Source organism: Mirounga leonina, unplaced genomic scaffold (assembly GCF_011800145.1).
Source record: "Mirounga leonina isolate KUSES-001 unplaced genomic scaffold, KU_Mleo_1.0 Mir_115, whole genome shotgun sequence".
NCBI lineage: Eukaryota > Metazoa > Chordata > Mammalia > Carnivora > Phocidae > Mirounga > Mirounga leonina.
In genome coordinates this window covers 30,593,305-30,613,287 of record NW_023270268.1, presented here as the reverse complement: position 1 = coordinate 30,613,287, position 19,983 = coordinate 30,593,305, and the positions used below count along the sequence as shown (strand labels likewise).

The 19,983-nt window shown below is 46.4% G+C and overlaps 1 long non-coding RNA gene across 1 annotated transcript in view; it reads right to left on the bottom strand.

The window, feature by feature from the left end:
* Nucleotides 1-19,983, bottom strand: part of LOC118003922 — a 39,675-nt gene that overhangs the window by 19,441 nt on the left and 251 nt on the right. The window lies entirely within an intron of this gene.

Genomic DNA, 19,983 nt, shown 5'->3' with positions numbered 1-19,983 from the left:
ACTTCAACACTGCTAGTCCCTTGCTTCACCTCCCCAGGAAAACTTCCCCTGGCCACCTTATACAAAACTTCACCCTTTACCCAAACTTTCAGGTCCCTTTCCTTACCACTATTGAACCAATTATACAATTTACTTGTTTGTTTTCTTTATTTTCTATCTCTAGTGGGGGATAATATATGCTCCATGGATGATGACCATCCCAGTTTGGCCAGGTCTGTCCCTATTCTAGCATTGAAATTACTGTGTCCCAGGAAATCCTTGGAAAACTGGGGTGTAAGTCACCCACAGGGCAGTGGTTTTTCTCTATTTTGTTCACTACTCCTTTATCTGGTGCCTAGCACATTGCCTGGCACTCAATAAATAGTGGTTGAATGAATGAATAAACAACCACATTGATCATCTGAAAACTTTAATCAGATCACATCTCTGCAAGGCTGAAAATTTGTCAATGGCTCCACATTGCACTTAAAATCTAAACTGCTTAGCATGGCTACAAAACCTGCCTAGGCTAGTGCTCGCCCGTAACATCTTGTACCTTCTCTTCCAACACTCTCCTTGAGCTCGGGGCAGTCTAACCCCTTTCCCACCTCCTCAGGTACACCAACCCTTCCATACCTCTAGATCTTCGCCTGTTTTCTTGGACTGGAATACACTTCCCTTGGAGGCTCCTGCTCATTCTTCAGTTTAGATGGGGTCCTCAGAGAAGCTTTCCTAGGCTGCCCTATCTAAGAGCATCCTCCCAGGCCTCCAGCTCTCCACCCTGTTTATTTCCTGCACACCACTCATCACTAACTGTAATCACTCCTGTTTGTTTATTTGTCTGTTTATGACCTGCTGCCCATGAGGGCAAGAGCTGTATCTGTCTCATTCTCTGCCATAGCACCACTGTCTAGAACACACCAAATGCTCTTAAATGGCTGCTGCAGCCATGCTCTGTGGTCAGAAAAGGAGTTGGCAAGACTTCATGCCCAGAGAAAGGAGTTAATTTCACTGGAGACCATGGGCTTTTTGAGCAATGAAGGAATTCTTTGGACCTTGTCAAGGAAGATACTAACTGTAATAAAAACAATATATACCATTGATTCAACACTTAACATGGGCCAGGCACAGTGGTAAGCACCTTATATGCATCACCTCATTTAACCCCACAATGACCTCATTATTATCTCCACTCTCAGGTAAGAGAAGTAAGTGTAAAAGACACTGTCCATTATCTGCCTAATACCAATTCTCCACATCTTCTTTGCTCATAGAACCTTTGTGTGGGGTGAGAATGTGTCCAGGCCTGGGTGACAGATTACAAAAAGTCTGTTCCCTGCATTCCCAGGCTCCCTTGCAGCTAGGGCTGGCCATGCGAGCCTATTTTGGACAATGTGAAATAAGCAGGAGTATTCTGAGAAATCTTCTATTCCACATCCTTCTTTCTACCTTAAAGTGATATGTTGTCTGGAGCCCTGGCAGCTATCTTGTGGCCATGAGAAAATGAGCCCAAGAATGAAAGCTATAAGGCTAAGCATGGCAGATCAGAAAAGGAAGGCCTCTGGTACTCTGGTAAATCACCTGAACCAACACAAACAACTGCCTCCCTCTAGTCTTTGTTTTATGGAGTGAAGTAAACCCCTATTTGTTTAAGCCACCATTAGCCAAATTCACTGTGACTTGCAACTGAATGCATTTTTAACCAATAGCCTGGAGGTCAGATAATTGTGGAGAGAATCAAACCTAGAGAGCAAGAGTCCAGTTGGGAGGTTGACTGTGGAAGTCTAGCAGTGTAATGACTGGAACTTGAGCCCAGATTTTGTTGTGGTGATTGACAGTAAACAGATCCTGAAGACATTGATTTTGAGGCCACTTAAAAAACAGAAGGCTAGGGCGCTTGAGTGGTGCAATCAGTTGGGCGTCCAACTCTTGGTTTTGGCTCAGGTCGTGATCTCAGGGTCATGAGATGGAGCCCTGCAATGGGCTCCTCGGTCAGTGCTGAGTCTGCTTAAGACTCTCCTCTCCCTCTGCCCCTCCTCCCCATGCTCTCTCTCTCTCAAATAAATAAATAAATCTTAAAAAAAAAAAAAAGGCGGCCAAAAAAAGGAGGGAGGGGGTGTCACATATATTGCTGACCAGGACGTCATGGTGAAATTTCCAAAAATGACAGAGGGAAATCTACAGGGAAGGTTAGGGATCAAAGATGCAAGGACAAGGTGTAAAAGGACTACCAACTTTTAGTTTCTATTATGCTCTAAGCACTGTGTCAGAAGTTTTACAGTACCAGCTCATATGGACCTCCCAATTGCCTTGCAATGCAGGAATCATCTCCATGTTAAAGAAGAAGAAATTGAAGCTCAGGGAAGAAGTAAAGTATCTAAGAGCTATAAATTCAAAGTAATCCCAATCAAAATCTTGACAGGCCTTTTAAAAATATAATTGACAAACTGATCTTAAAATTCATATGGAAATACAAATGATCTAAAATACCCAAAACAACTCTGTGGAAAAGGTTAAAAGTGGAGGACCAACATCTGATTTCAGAAGTTATTATAAAGCTATAGTAATAAAAACAGCATAGTATTAAATAAAAAGCTTTTGCACAGTGAAGGAAACAATCAACAAAACTAAAAATCAATGTACTGAATGGGAGAACATATTTGATATGTTGATAAATGACATATCTGATAAAGGGTTAGTATCCAAACTATATAAAGAACTTATACAATCAAAACCCAAAAAACAAATAATCCAATTAAAACATGGGCAGAAGACATGAACAGACATTTCTCCAAAGAAGAAATCCAGATGCCCAACCGACAAGAAAAGATGCTCAACATCACTCATCATCAGGGAAATGCAAATCAAAACTACAATGAGATATCACCTCACACCTGTCAGAATGACTAAAATCAACAACACAAGAAACAAGTGTTGGTGAGGATGTGGAGAAAAAGGAACCCTTTGCACTGGTGGTGGGAATGTAAAGGGATACAGCCATTGTGGAGAACAGTATGGAGGTTCCTCAAAAAGTTAAAAATAGAACTACCCTGTGATCCAGTAATTGCACCACTGGATATTTACCCAAAAAATACAAAAACACAAATTTAAAGGGATACGTGCACCTCTAGCAACATTATTTACAATAATCAAATTATGGAAACAGCCCAAGTGTCCATTGATTGATGAATGGATAAAGAATATATATATGTAATGGAATATTACTCAGCCATCAAAAAGAATGCAATCTTGCCATTTGCAACAACATGGATGGAGCTATAGAGTATAATGCCAAGTGAAATAAGTCAGTCAGAGAAAGACAGATATCATATGATTTCCTTCATATGTGGAATTTTTAAAAAAGATTTTACTAATTTATTTATTTTAAAGAGAGAGAGAAAGAAAGAGAGGGTTCGAGTAGGGGGAGGGACAGAGAGAGAAGAAGAGGGAATCTCAAGCAGGCTACATGCACCAAGCCCGACTCGGATCTTGATCGCATGACCCTGAGATTATGACCCGAGCTGAAATCAAGAGTAGGATGCTCAACTGACTGAGCCATCCAGGTACCCCTCATATGTGGAATTTAAGAAATATATCAGCAAAGGGAAAAAAGAGAGAGAGACAAATGAAGAAACGGATTCTTAATTATAGAGTACAAACTGATGGTTACCAGAGGGGAGGTGAGTAGGGGGTGGGTGAAATAAGGGATAGGGATTAAGGACTGCACTTGTCATGATGAGCACCGGGTGATGTATGGGAGTGTCGAATCACTGTATTGTACACCTGAAACTAATATTACACTATATGTTAACTAATTGAAATTTAAATAAAAACTTTAAAAAAAAATAAAGTCCATCTTGTCATAAGGTGAAAGAAAGAAAGAAAGAGCAAAGATAAATAAATCAATAGAATAGAATAGAGAATCCAGAAATAAACCCATGCATATAAAAACAACTGGTCTCTGATAAAGGCACAAAAGTAATGCCTTGGAGAAAGGACAGCATTTGCAACAAATAGTGCTGGAGTAATTGGATAAGTACACGCAAAATGAAGACTATGAAGAAAGAGGAGAAGGGCCGGGAGAGGAGAGAACTTGGGGCCACTTCTTGCACCACTAATAAAAATTAACTCAAAATGGATCATAATCCTTAACGTAAGAGCTGATACTATACAACTCTTAGAAAACATAGGAGTAAATCTTCATGATGTCGTGTTATTCATTATTCATAGCAACTTTGTTTATAATAGCTAAAGCCTGGGCAAAAAGAGCAAAGGTCCTTCAAAAGATGACTAGATTAACAAACTACAGTACAACCATACAATGGAATACTACCTAGAATCAAAGAAAGTGAACTACTGGGGTGCCTGGGTGGCTCAGTCATTAAGCGTCTGCCTTCGGCTCAGGTCATGATCCCAGGATCCTGGGATCGAGTCCCACATCGGGCTCCCTGCTCAGTGGGAAGCCTGCTTCTCCTTCTCCCACTCCCCCTGCTTGTGTTCCCTCTCTCACTGTCTCTCTGTCAAATAAATAAAATCTCTGTCAAATAAAGAAAAGAAAAGAAAAGAAAAAAGAAAGTGAACTACTGAGACAGACAACAGCATGGATGAAACTCAAGGGAACTATGCTGAGTGAAAGAAGCCAGATAAAAAGAGTACCTATTGGAAGATTCCATTACTGTAAAAGTTTAGAAAAGGCAAACTCATATATAGGAACAGAAAGCAGATCAGTGGTTACCTGGGGAGGGGAGGGGTGAAGGGAGGGGTTATAAAGGGGCACAGGAAACTATGGGGGTGATGGATATCTTCATTACCTTGATTATAGTGACAATTTCATGGGTGTGTATATTAAGCCAAAACTTAGCCCATCGTTCAGTGTAGTTTATTATATGCCAATGATACCTCAGTAAGACTGTTTTTTAAAAATATCCAAAAGCATGTAGGGGCTCAGCAGAGAAGCCCTTGCCGGATCGCTGGAGCTCAAGAGCCGAGCTCACTCCACCGCCACAGCCTGCCCCCAGATGGCCAAAGGTTGTTGGCAGGAGCTGTGTGTGTGAAAACTATGGCTGGAATAGCTGGAATTCTTCATATAAATTCCAGGAAATCCAGGGACTTCTGGGCACCATATGAAAACATTAGAGGGAAAAAATGGCTCATTTTCTGAGAAAAATGAAGCATATTTTATGGGGTCATGGAGCCTCTGAAATACCACCAACAACCCTTCTTCTTAGTGCTTGTTGGGCTGGGAATGGGTGAGGAGAAGAGAAGACCCCAGTTCCGCCTGCCCTTTCCAGCCAGGCTGTCACGCAGACACAGGCCGAACGCAGAGATGGAACTCCTACAGGCATCCAGGGAGGTAAGAGGCAGCCTGCTGCAGAAGCCCCGAACTCAGAGACAGGGGAAGTTGAGCCATTCAGGTGAGTCAGGGCAGGGGCGCCTGCGGGACCCCAAGGGAGGCTGCGTCCCCTGCGGTTTCCCTGTTGTCCAGGCGGAGGTGGAGGCTGTTCCCAGCAAGGGCAAGCTCTTCTCTGCAGGTAAAGGTGCGCTCAGACACAGCTACGGCGGCCCTGGCCGTGGTCAAGGCAGCAAATCAAGGACCCCGTCTTCCTAACCAGATCAGACTCCTTATTAGCACCGTTTATCACCTTGTAACAAGGCCTCTTCCGTTCCACAGACACTGAGTGTTTTTCTATGCGAGGCACTCGTCTGGAAATCCCGGCCCTCATGGAGCTTATACTGCAGTGGGAAAAACGGACCATATGCAAGACGGATAAGTAAACACACAAAGTGACAGGTAGCCGTAAATACAGTGCCGGAAAGTAAAGCAGAAACAGGCGGTGAGGAGCAAGGGAGGGGGTGTGGGTGCAGTGAGGAGAGGAAAGAGGGGTGTCACTAGAAGTTCTAGTGGGACCCTGTCTTTTGTCTCTGTGGGGGGTTTTTCCCCTAGAGCAGACCACCAAGAATCCAGGTGAACTTTGTTGTTCCGCTGAGAGCTATTACCAAGACCCACTTGTATTCCTCAGCAGCTTCTGTCAGGAAGAAGACATCATGGTGCCCCCACCCACTGCCCCACCACAGGTTGTTCCTGGGGGCTATTCAGCCCTGGGCCCAGTGATGAGCTAACTACCATCCAAAATTTAGTATTCTCCTCATTTCCCTTCCAAGACTGGTCTCACTACTCCCACCTTCTAAACTCAGGAAGGTCCTGCCCCTCAGAGTTTCATTACTTTGAGTTGTGACCACGTACAAACCTTCCATTTATTCAGGCCTGTTTGTCTGCCCATGGTCATACTGCACCAATTCCCATTTCGGGGCCATTCTCCTATGCTGCTCCTCGCATAGAATGCCCTCCAATTCAAACACTGTTCATACTCAAAGGGGAAGCTCCAACCCATCTATTTCTAGAACCTCTCCCTGCTATGTCAGCGCTATGAATCCTCTCTCCTTGATCTCCAGCGGCGCACCACATCAAGGCGGTGTCCCCGTGCCTCCCTGTAATCCCCCCAACGCTAGCCTGGTCCTTGCAGCCAACTTGGGTGTCCCTCCTGCATCTTTATTTCTTCTTTCTTTTTTTTTTTTTTTAAAGATTTTATTTATTTATTTGAGAGAGAGAGAATGAGAGAGAGCACATGAGAGGGGGGAGGGTCAGAGGGAGAAGCAGACTCCCTGCCGAGCAGGGAGCCCGATGCGGGACTCGATCCTGGGACTCCAGGATCATGACCTGAGCCGAAAGCAGTCGCTTAACCAACTGAGCCATCCAGGCGCCCTGTCTTTATTTCTTCTATATCACTGAGATGCAAGCTTGTGCTTGCGCACACAAAAGGTACGCCACAGATGTAATCCATTTCTCCCTCAAAAACAAGACTTTGCTTTGTCCAAATTTCCTTCTCTCCATCTGAGAAATGGAAATAGTTTGGAAAATTCCAGCAGGGGAGTGTTCAGCCTTATTTGAGTTGTGCAAGTGGGAAAAAATGTGCTTTTTCCCAAATTAACAAATTCCCCAGCCTTTCCTCTGAAAGCAACTCACAAACCTCTGAGCCCAGTATGTAAGCTTGCCAGGGTCTTCACCTCTCTGAAGAATGAACTGTCCTCCTGTCTATACGTCTTATGCACACATGCATTTGTGGGTGAAGGAGGAGGATGGAATCAGAGTAGAAGTTAACCGATCTTGAAAATGAAGCATGTGACAAGTGGAAAGAGGCAAGCCCTTTGATGCCCATGTCCCCTGGCTTTCCAGTGTACTAAGGAAACAATTTCTTAGCGGCAGTATGCCCCTACCTGTCTCTATTCTCCCTCCGTATGTACCCAAATTCACTCATCCATCCATTCAACAAACACTAATTGAAAGTCAAATGTGGTTGGCAGTTTCTAAAATGGCTCCCGGTGATCCTGTTTCCTGGTTCTTGTGTTCTTGTGTAATCCCCTCCCCTTGAGTGTGCCCTGGGCCTAATCACTTGCCTCTAATGACTAGAATACAGTCAAAGTGATGGGAAATCAAATTCAACATTAGCTTACAAAAAACAGCAGCTTCCATCTTGCTCACACTCTCTCCGAGGTTCTTCTTGTTTACTGACCCTGATGAGGTCAGCCGCCACGTTGTGAGATGCTCTGAGGAGAAGCCCGAGTGCTGGGAAATGGAGGGCAGATTCTGGCCAACAGCCTGGTGAGGGTCTGAGGTCCTCAGTCAGCAGATTGCAAGACAGCGAATGCTGCCAACAGCCCTGTGAGCTGGAAGCCGGTCCTCCCCACTTGAGTCTTCAGAGGATAGCACAACCACGGCAGCCCTTGTGAGAGAGGCTGAGTGGGGGACCCAGCCCCCTGCATCCATGTTCCTGACCCGCAGATAATAAATGCTGTTGTCTCAAGCCTCTGCATTTCGGAGTACTTTGTTATGAGGCAATATAGAATTCATGCACCAACTATGTGCCAAGCACTCTTGTTGGCCCTGACACACAGCAGAGGACAAAACATATGTCCTTGCCCTCACATAGCTGACAGTCTAGTAAGGGGAGGCAGATGATAAATAAACACAGAAAAGATCAAGCAGGGAAGGGGAATGGGAAATTGCCAGAGTTTCGGTGGCTCGTGAGGTGGGGAGTAGGGGGGACAAGGACAGTGGTTGTAGCTTTTTAAATGGGGTGTTTGGAGAGGACTGAGAAGGGGCCATTTGAGCAGAACCTTGCAGGGAGAGAATGAGCCATGGGCATCCAGGAGGAAAAGTGTTCCAGACGGAGGAACAATCTAGAATGAGTTTTCGTCTTGCTCAGCAAAATAAAACTTCACAAAGGAAAGACTTTCAGCTTCTCTTTTTAGCCTATAGAAACATAACTAAACATAGGCAGCCCACCAGAAATGCATTCCAACTTTCTTCCGGCTCCAGAGAGAGCTCAGAGTCCAGACAGAGGTAAGCTGTGTTTCTATTTTGCTTGTTTCCTGTGTCCTTGATAGAGGCAGTTACTCAGCACGGCAGGTGGGGCTTTGTGATTTTGAGGGGAGGAAGGAGCCTGTCGGATGCCTCCCTGCCCTGCCAGCTTTCCTGCCTGATGTGGGTATAGGATGTGGGGGCTGGGCTGCTGAGACCCCAGCCCAGAGGGATACCACCTGGAGAAGACTTGAACCACCCGATTCACTCTGGGATCCTCGGGGCCACCAGTTCATTCTGGGCCCAACCCTCTTGGGGTCTAAGAATTCCAGCCAGAACCACTCTGGCTGCCCAGGGTTGGTTGGAGCCGGGGACACTAAAGACCACTCACTTGCATCTGCACAGGCCTTAGCCTGATCTGGGGAATTCATGGGCAGAGCAGTTTACAAAATATTTTTTGAGTTACCCTATGAAGAAAGTAGGCCTGATAAAGTTCTTCTGCTGTATGGGCAAGTGGTTCTCCTTCCCACACCACCTGCTCACAGGGAGGCTGGACGCTGAGTCCCTGACGCCCAGGCTGCCCGATGGACAATGCTGATTTGTCACAGGGGCTGCCAAGAGCAGCTCTCCTTCCAAAATCTGACCAGAGCCAGATCTGATCCCCTGGCCCTGGTCCGAATTGAGTGACTGCCTCTGACTTCTGTCAAACACTGGCTTCACTCGATGCCTCTCACACCCAAGATACAGGGTGTGAACTTTCCAGGAAGGCAGCCCGGCTCTATGGGGGCCTTCCCTTGTCGGCCATCCAGACATAGAGGAAGGAGGAAATAAAGACATTTCCAACTAATAAAAACGGCGAGCGTTGCCACCGGCAAACCCTCATTCAGGGAACACTTACAGAGCAAAAGGAAAATGACCCCTCGTGGGAGCATGGAGATGAAGAAAGGAATGGAGAGCAATGACAAGGGTAAATAGGTGAGTACAACGAAATGAATATTGATGATATGTAAGAAAATCATAATAATGTCTTGTGAGGCTTAAAATACATGGAATGGTGGGGTGTCTGGGTGGCTCGGTCGGTTGAGCTCCTGACTCTTGATTTCAGCTCAGGTCATGCTCTCAGGGTCGTGGGATCGAGCCTGGTGTCGGGCTTGGTGCTCAGCGCAGAATCTACTTGAGATTCTCTCTGCCCCTCTCCCTCTGCCCCTCCCCCTGCCTCAAATAAATAAAATCTTTAAAATATATATACGTGGAATTAAAATTCATGACACAACGATGGGAGGGCAGTCATGGAGTTAACGTGTTCTGAAATCTTTGCGTTGTCCTGGAAGTGGTAAAACTAGTAACTTATGTTAAACTTTAAGAAGTCAAGGGGACATATTGTATGAGCCCTGAAAACAACAATAAAAGTTTATATAACCAACAAGCCAAATGGAATAGAATAATAAAACGTACTTATAAAGCAAGAAAGGAAGACAAAGGGGACATAAAACAAGTGAAACAAATAAAACACAAACAGTGACATGGTGGTTTTAAACCCAAATACGTTAGTAATTTCATTAAATATAAATAGGCTAAATGCTCCAATTAAAATCAAAGGTGGTCAGCCTGGATTTTTTTTTTTTTAAAGATTTTATTTATTTATTTGACAGAGAGAGACACAGCGAGAGCGGGAACACAAGCAGGGGGAGTGGGAGAGGGAGAAGCAGGCTTCCCGCAGAGCAGAGCCTGAGGCAGGGCTCGATCCCAGGACCCTGGGACCACGACCCAAGCAGAAGGCAGATGCTTACCGACTGAGCCACCCAGGTGCCCCCAGCCTGGATTTTTTTAAAGGAAGATTGACTCAGGGGGCATGCACCCTCTTGCCTGACTCCTCTTAGCCTTAACCCTCTTAATATTTGGGAGGCTGACTTGATAGCCAGAGCTGCAGTGGTCATCTTGCAACCATGCGGCTCACTCTAGAAGCTGTGGGCAAAGGATGAAGGAGCAGAAAGAGAAAGGAGCCTGGGACACCAAAGATGCTGAGAGCTATCGTAACAGCCCTAGGTGACCCACCTCCAGATTTCACGCTTTGTGAGAGAAAAGTTAAGTCCCTAACTTCTCCCACTCAGTAGGTTGCCTCTTCATTTTGTCGATGGTTTTCCTTTGCTGTGCAAACCTCCTTATTTGGGTGTAGTCCCAATAGTTTATTTTTGCTCTTGTTTCCCTTGCCTGAGGAGACATCCCTAAGAAAATGTTGCTAATGCCAATGTCCAGGAGATTACTACATATGTTTTCTTCTAGTTTTATGGTTTCAGGTCTCATATGTAGGGATTTAATCCATTTCGAGTTTATTTTTGTGTACGGTATAAGAAGTGGTCCAGTTTCATTCTTTTGCATGTGGCTGTCCAGTTTTCCCAACACCATTTGTTGAAGAGACTGTCTTTCCCCATTGTATATTCTTGTCTCTTTTGTCATAGATTAATTGACCATATATGCATGGGCTTATTTCTGGGGTCTCCATTCTGTTCAATTGGTCTATGTATTTATTTCTGTGCCAGGAGAAAAGGGAACCCTCATGCACTCTTTGTTGGTAGGAATGTAAATTGGCATAGTCACTGTGGAAAACAGTATGGAGGTTCCTCAAAAATTAAAAATACCATGTGATCCAGGAATTTCACCACTGGATATTTACCCAAAGAAAACGAAAACAGGGCACCTGGGTGGCTCAGTCGTTAAGCGTCTGCCTTCGGCTCAGGTCATGATCCCAGGGTCCTGGGATCGAGCCCCGCATTGGGCTCTCTGCTCCACGGGACGCCTGCTTCTCCCTCTCCCACTCCCCCTGCTTGTGTTCCCTCTCTTGCTGTGTCTCTGTCAAATAAATAAAATCTTAAAAAAAAAACCCAAAAAACCGAAAACACTAATTCAAAAGGATATACGCACCCTTGTGTTTATTGCTGCATTTTTTAAAAGATTTTTAAATTTTATTTATTTTAGGGTGAGAGAGCGTTGCACACCTATGCATGCATGAGTGATGGGGGAGCAGGGGGGCAGAGGGAGAAGCAGACTCATGGAGCAAGGACCCCGATGCAGGGCTCAATCCCAGGACCCTGGGATCATGACCTGAGCTGAAGGCAGACGCTTAACCGACTGAGCCACCCAGGTGCCCTATGGCATTTTCTTTTACAATAGCCAAGTTATGGAAGCAACCCAAGTGTCCATCCATAGATGAATGGATAAAGAAGATGTGATACACACACACACACACACACACACACACACACACACTGGAATATTACTCAGCCATCAAAAAGAATGAAATCTTGCCATTGTGACAACATCGATGGACCCAGAGGGTGTTATGCTAAGTGAAATAAGTCAGATAGAGAAAGACAAAAACCATATGATTTCACTTAAATGTGGAATCTAAACAAACAAACAAACAAACAAAAAACAGAGGATAAACTGGTCATTGCTAGAGGGGAAGGGATTAGGGGAATGGCTGAAATATGTGAAAGAAATTAAGAGGTTATAAAATAAATAATTCAAGAGGATGAAAAGTAGGGCATAGGGAATATAATCAAAGATACTGTAATAATGTTGTATGGTGACAGATGGTGAGCATAGGGCACTGCATAGAATTGTCAAATCACTGTGAAGTTTGTACACCTGAACCAATATGACACTGTATTTCAACTATACTTCAATAAAAATAAAATAAAATAAATCCCTAACTTGTTTAAGCCACTCTTCGTGTGGTGTCTAATATTCACACCCAAGAGCAATCCCTGATACACAAGGTTTAGGACATTACATCTGCAAAACTCACTCAACGTCAGATACTAACTTTAAACGAATTAAACCCACTGGGTTGTGTACCATGTAAAGCCTCTAATGAGCCCAGTGTGATCTCACTGTAAGAGCAGAGGCCACTTAGACCGATTAAACCTCAGGGAAGTTTAATGGATTGAGACCAGTCACACAAATACCCCATAAGTGCCCATCTTACAACCAAAAGGATGTTACTATAGTGCTTTATAAGCAACTGAAATGAGTTGGGAGGGAGGGTATGAATTCTTGTAGGCAGCCTACAATTATAAAACAATATGGATCTTGCCATATTGTTTATTTGCCATATTGCCATTATATTTATCCATGAGTTTATTCCATTCATTCAACAGTAGTTACACAGCACCTACTATGTGCCAAACATTGCCTTAGCCATCGGGGATACGGCGATGAACAGAACACAAAACTCCCCAACCTAGCGCAGTTTACATTCTAGTAAGGGAGACAAACAATAAGCAAATACATACGTGAGATTAAATGCATGTAGAAAGGCAAAAAGCTGCTGGAGGAAAAAGTGGAAGGAAGAGAACAGGGAATGGGGTAGGTTGCAATATAAATAATGATTATTCAGTACGATCAGGGAAGGTCATGCTGGAAGATGATATTTTTTTTTTTTTGGAAGATGATATTTGATAAAAGATCTGAAGGGAGTGAGTAGGGGACAAATGACAAGGTTAAATGTTTCAATAGGCTTGTGCCAAAGCAAGAGGAAAGATTCGGGAGGGATAAAACTTGTCCTTGTGAATGGCTTTGGCCGAGGCTGTTGCTTGCTGCAGAACCGCCCTTGAGTCTTAGCGAGGGGGAAGGTGGCCTGTGGGAGGTCCCACTGCTAACTTCTGTGAGGTGAGAATCTAGAGAACTGCTCTGTGGAGAGGGTATTATTCCGTGCACATCCTAGATGCCGTTAGAAAGAATGTTCCATCTCATGCTCCCAACAACCCTCTGTCTGAGGTAGGTTCTGGTACGATGCTGGTTTTACAGAAGAGGAGAAGCAGGCTTGTCTTTCTCCCCCAAGTACAGGGGGAGGCTCCCTGAGTTGCTGCCATCAGCACCTCACAGGCCCACCCCTCCATCTCCAGGAAATGCCCATCAGGGTGACATGCAGGAACAGCAGGAGCTGAAGGCAGCGTGGAAGGAAAGGAAAGGGAAAGGAGCCCCAGAAGACTTGCCTCCCCCTCCCATCTTGGAAGGCCTGGGCTGAGCCTGTCCCTTGTCTCCTGACTGTGGCATTGACAGGGGTTTTGAGGGCCCTGGGGGCAGTGGCAGCAGAGGTGCGAGGGACAGCTGGCCCCATCTCAGCATTAAGGGCTTCCCAGCTGCAGAGACCAGGGGCTCTGCCCTCAGCTCTGCCATACCCCACCCCTCCACCCCACCACACCTCCATCCCTACCAGTACCCTGGACCTTCCTCCCTTGGCCAGTTGTTCCTCACTGAGATGAGATGGCTTTCTTGGCAGCACCTTTATAGGACACTGACCCAAAAGGAGAGGTCTGGAATATACAGGGGACATTAGCTCTCCTTGGGAGAACTTATGGGAGGTCTCTGCCTCTCTATCTTCCTGCCTTCTCCTTCCTGCGGCCAATGTACCTATGTTCCTCTGACCTCAGAGGAAACTCCTTGTGCCTTTCCAGGGTCACTCCTGTGTCCCAGTACTGGTTTTTATGCCTCCTCCACCAGCAGCCACTTTGGGTCTGGGCTGGAGTTAGAGAAGGGTTTGCCAAAAGGATATGAAGAAGCAGGCCAGGCAGCCAAGACCCACTGGGCTTCCAACAGAGTTTAAGCAAGGACTAAACTAAATGTGGGCTGCGTTGTCCCTGTCTCCAGCTCTGGAGCGCTTTTCTTTTCCACCAGAATGATAGACTCTATACTCTGATTTTTTTTTAATTTTATTTTTTTAAAGATTTTATTTATTTGACAGAGAGAGACACAGAGAGAGAGAGAACACGAGCACGGGGAGTGGGAGAGGGAGAAGCAGGCTTCCTGCCGAGCAGGGAGCCCGACGCGGGGCTCGATCCCAGGACCCTGGGATCACGACCTGAGCCAGAGGCAGACGCTTAACGACTGCGCCACCCAGGCACCCCTCTATACTCTGATTTGCCTACACCTGATACCTCCCAAGATCAGTCTAATTTTTGTTAGCCTTGCTTGTGTGGGTGTCTTAAACAAACTATATGGTTGCTTTTCTGCAGGGATTTTTAGACACTTCCTATAGACTGACGCAATTGTGAATCTCTAAGAGAAGAACACTGTTTACGGAATCTCTCTAGCACATCCGACCTCAGGTTTTGGGGAGCACCGCACAGAGCCAACACCCACACAGCACACCGCGAGAGCCTCTGCACAAAATAAGCCAGACATTATGATGCCTTCCCAGTGACTCCAGGGCCCTGCCCAGCCAAACAACAGAACTGTTCAATGGGGCTGAAATGCCCGAGACTCTGCCCTCAGGAGACAGGTGGGCCTGGGAGAGGCGGCGTTCTGCCAGTCACCCTCTCCTGTGAATGCACCAAGACAAAGGGGGCAAGAGTGGAAGCGAGCCTTGTCCTTGTCCTGGATACCCAGGTCTGGTGAAGGTAAGGTGGCATCGGAAGGGGGTACCACATGCCTCCTGGAACCACGGCTCAGCCCTGGACTTCAATTTCCCCTCAAACTGAAAAAGCCTCAAGTCTATTTGCAAGGTCTTGGTGGAAGCCTTGCGGCACTGGGGTAGCAGAGTACCATACGTCACCCAAAGGACGGCCGTCACAGAAGCATCCTGACCCCAGGCTTACCCTGGGCAGCTGTTTGGGAACCCAGCTCACAGCAGGGAAAGCAAGCCCTGAAGTCAGTCGTAGAACCAGTTGAACAACCGTGTGCTTGCCAGCTTCCTGCCCGAGTGCCCACACCGGTCCTGACAAGGTCTGGAACGAGCCACCTCAGTGAGAAAAATCAAGAGGAGGCTGAGTCCAACCAAATGGGAGGAGAGAGTGGACCTTCACGCTGGCTCTGCTCCAAACCTGCCGACTGGGCGGGAAAGAGAGGAAAGGAAGAAGCCTGACCCCTCAGCAAAAGAAGTCAGCAGAGGAGAGAGAGCAGGAGAGGATGTCAACAAAATTCTGGAAAATGGAATGCAGACAGATGAGGGTTTAGCTTTCTCCCCACAGCTGAGGGTCTGGGGAGGGGAAGAAGCAAGCTCAGCAGAGCCTCGAACAATCTTAGCCTATGGAGCCACTGAACACCTCCAAGACAGGAGCAAGTGTGAGGCTGAAACCAGGCGGGCTGGTTGAAAGCTTTATGAAGAGGAGGTCCCCTCCCTTGCCACATGAGAAGATCGGCACCATACTCTGTACCACTCTCCTCCCTCCACCTCTGCTGCTAAACTGGAGAGACTGAAGGTGGTGTGTTGGAGGCCGGGGGGAGTCCGGCATAGCCCTCTCCTCCCAACCCCCTTCAGCTTCTCTTCCCTGTTCTGCTCTCAAAACACTGACTGCCAGGGTTTCAGCCTCCAGGTAGGAGACTGGGAGGGTCCTTCACTGGGAAACTGACTGGCCCAAGAAAAATGACGTACATATTCTTCTATTTGGAGGTCCCCATCATCAAAGCCAGAACCTTATCCCATCCTTTTTTTGTGAGACCCTCCAAGAAACCAGCTCTGCATCTACACGGGGTTTCCATCAGCCATTAAATGCCTCCTTCTTAAATAGGACCAGACAGCCAAGAATCAAAGTCGTTTGAGGGAAGCCTTAACTACGAGAAACAGAGACCAAAACAAACAAACAGAAAAAAATGAACTCCAAGGAAACAGAGATAATGTGAAGATTGGAATAAGAAAACAATTTTCATTATAATTACTACTCCCGGAGAGATATGAGAAGATAATTAATTCATGAAACAAGATGATATTATAAAAGGGAACACTGGATTAAAAACAGCTCTTGAAAATTAAAAATGATAGCAAAAATAGAGAAGGGTTGAAATTTCCCAGAAAAATAAAAGATAACAGGGGGAAAAAATCACTTAAAATTTAGAGAATTGTTTTGCGAGTTCTAACATCCAAACAACTGGAGTTCCAAAAAAGAGAACAGTTACATTGGAGAACAGTAACAACAAAATCATGCGGGAAACTACTCAACACTTAAGGACACAAGGTGCCAGACTGCAGGGCCCACAAAGGGCCCAGAACAAAGGAAAAAAACATGGAATGGAATTTTAGGATTCTGTTTGTCCGTTTGGGCACAAGTTAATGCTAAATATGCAGCACACCAAGAAAATGAAGAATGAGACAGATGTTTAACTCCGATAAAAACAAAAGGTGTGTAAGAAACATGGCACAGCATGTGGTTCAGCTATTAATACTATTTCAATAGTCACAATCATATAAACACTGAATAGTAATTTAACCAAAACATGGCATGTGGCCACATCAAGAGAATGGAGGAAGAGGGGCACCTGGCTGGCTCAGTCGGTGAAGCGTGTGACTCTTGATCTCAGGGTTGTGAGTTTGAGCCCCATGTTGGGTGTAGAGATTACTTAAAAATTAAATCTTTAAAAAAAAAGTTTTTTTTTAAAGAGAGTATGGAGGAGGAAAAGTGTGCGTGTGTGTGTGTCCGGTGTGGTGTGTAAGAGAGCTATATACTAATCTTCCATAGTAGGAAATAGTAGATAATACCTAAAACAGAAACACCATGAAATAAAGAAGTCTATTTTTTTAATTTAGGTTTAAATGATAGAACACATAAGACTTAAAAGTGGTTGTCTCTTGGGAATGGAACTTGGTGAAGAAAGAGTGCAAAGGGCACTGCTTTTTACAGTATAGTACTCTTTGACTTTTTAAATTTTTTTTCTTTTTTATTGAGGTATAGTTACAATAATAAACAACACCTATTTAAAGTACACAATTTGATGTTTTGGCATGTATGCAGCACAAAGTGTCCCTTTGTAATCCCTCCTTCCCAGGATTACTCCTGGAGAAGCACATATGGGTGGCTGGAGCTCAGTGGCTCAACATTTCCTGCTTCTGTTTTAGTGAAGCAGGGAGTCTGTGCACTAGAAAGTGCAAGTTGCCCATATACCAGCCTGGGGAAGACACTTCACAGTACATCTTGGCCTTCAGCTCAAGAAGCACCTCCTCCAGGAAGCCTGCCATGACACCCTCCCTGTGTGCATAGTACCTTCTTTCAAGATGGAACTCTCCACTCTCTAGTGTACTACCCTCCTTCTCCCCTGCACCCAGTGACCTGTACATCAGCAAGGAGGGAGACCTCCTTCCATTCATAGGGCCTGGCTCAGAGCAGGTGCTCAGGAAATTGTAGAATGAATACATGAGATACAGAAAAGAAATGCATGGAAAGGTGAATAGGTGAGTAAATGCAAGATATTTTCCCATTGTCAATGATTTAAGGTTGTTTGTGTTAAAGATGGATGGTATTTCTTTAAGGACCATGCAAAAGCCCAGGAGAGGCTGAAATAGGAGGAAAGCTCAGAAACACAACTAGAGCTATTCATCCATTCTTGGAGGAGCCTGGGAGGCACCTGTTCCCTGTATGAAACCCTGTTCCAAACAACCCCCCCTCGACCCTTCTCAGATACCCAAGACTCACCTTGGGAGCCCTGGGAGGAGCTAACCGAAGCAGCTGGAATTGAGGTTCACTAGGGGGCACCCTTTCATCACACTGGCCCTGCCCCAAAGGCCACAGAAACCTGCCCTGGGCTCTTTTCTACAACGACCCTGCAAGCCCACGGGGTGGGGGGAGGGGGCTCTTTACATGCCCTGCAGCCTCTTGCCCAATAACAGAGAGGGTCTTTCCAAGTAGCAGCGGCACGTCCACCAAACCGGTACCCCCTCAGTACGAGGTCGCTTTGCAGAAAAGGCAGGTATTTGGGGTCACATCAATGTTTCAGAATGATCTTCCCTTCTTTACTGTCTTGAATGTGTCCGTTCTTAGATCCCCGGCCCCAGCGTGATGGCTGCTCAGGTAAGAAAAAACTGAGGGGTACACTCCTGCGGTTTATCTGCTTATTCACAGGACTGAGGACTGTGGAGGTTCTGGGCTGTTATAGCCCCCAGAGCAGGGGGACGAGATGGGCCCAGTGTTCATCGCTCCCTCCCCAGTGTGGGACTGTACCCCCTGCAGGAATCATCCCAGCCTTGGGCCTGCAGGAACATCAGAAGTCAAGGGGCACAGAGGAAGACTAGGGGCTCAAGTGATATGTGCAGTTTGGAAAGTCAGGTCTCCTCCATTTTTTAAGGACAGCACTCTCCTCAACCATTGTGAGGCTTAATTTCAATGATGCTCTGAGTCTGGAGGAATTAATCACCCAAACACACAGACTCTGTGAGGCTACCCATGCCTGATAGAGATTCTGGGCCTTGATACCTGGAATGGAAGGGAAGGGAGTGGTAAGAGAGGGTTGGGGGAAAAACGCGGATGGGGGAGGGCACAGAGAAGGGGGAATGCAGAAGAACAAAGAGAAGAAGGCTCTTAGCTTGGCTCTTGGAACTGGAGCATTGGAACTCCCATGCCAATGTCTAGGTTCTTCCTGTGAATTTGCTACCTGCTCCAGATTCTGGTGGGCTTCCTGTTTCCCATAACCTGCCAAAGGAAGTGTCCGGGGGAGACAGGCAGAGAGAATTCACAACTAGCAGAGTCTTCCTTTGATGTTGCCACCTGGGCCCTGGAGCCTCTCCTCCACCAATCAACCCTTTGGGAAATGAAGAGACCATTCTCTTCCCAGTTCCATGGCTGTTACAGCCCAGCTCAAAACCTGCCTATGAAGGTTTTGACCTACCTGTCTGGTAGGTCAGGACACAATGCCAGACTGAGGCCATATCACAGGCACAGACCCAAGCCGGAGCCAGGCCTAGGCTAAGGAGGATCCCTTGCTAAGCCCTGCACATACCTATGATGCAACCACGCCCGTAGGAGCTGAACTCTCCAGAGCAAAGGCATCAAGACTGGCTTACTCTGAGAACTGGGTCTACATCTTTCCTGGGCAGGATTCCAGACCGAGCCAGCCACACTGTCATCTGGGAAGAATCATTACTGCAGGGGGAGGGCTGTAAGAGAGAAGGGGACAAGATAGGTGGGGAGGCACAAAGTTGGGAGGAAGAAAGTACTGGCTCACTAGGCGAGCCTCTCTTCCCCTCCTGTAAGTGAAGAGGTACGGACTAGCCGGCTGGCCAACCCAGCGCCCGCCCGTGCACACCCGCCTCTGGCACTTCTGAGCTGTGCTGACCCTTTCACCCAACCACCTTGCACAGAGCCAGTGTGGCAACCAGCTCAGGCAAACTTCCCTGAGGCCCCCGGCTCTGCCCTGCCTGGGGAAGCCCTGCCCTCCATCCTTCTTACAGACAGGGGGAGAAAGGAAGGAGAAGGAGAAGAAGAGGACAAGGAGGAAAAGGAAGAAGGAGGAGGAGGAGGAAGAGGGAGAAGAAATGCGTGTCAATTTCCCAGCCCGGTCTGGGGATTCCTCCCTGCTCCTGTGGCTCTGGGACACAGAGGTGAGCACTCACAGAGGCGCATTTAGGTCTGCCGCAGGCTTACCCACTCCAAGAGGTCCTTCCTTGACTCTAGCTGCCTTGAGCAGCCCCTTTCTGCAACCATCTCAAGAATGTTTGTCAAGGGGCACCTGGGTGGCTCAGATGGTTAAGCGTCCACCTTTGGCTCAGGTCATGATCCCAGGGTCCTGGGATCGAGCCCCGCATCGGGCTCCCTGCTCCGCGGGGAGCCTGCTTCTCCCTCTGCCTCTCTGACTCTTATGGATAAATAAATAAAATCTTAAAAAAAAAAAAAAGAATGTTTATCAAGCATTTTGTCAGGTGCCCCCCCAAATGTCCC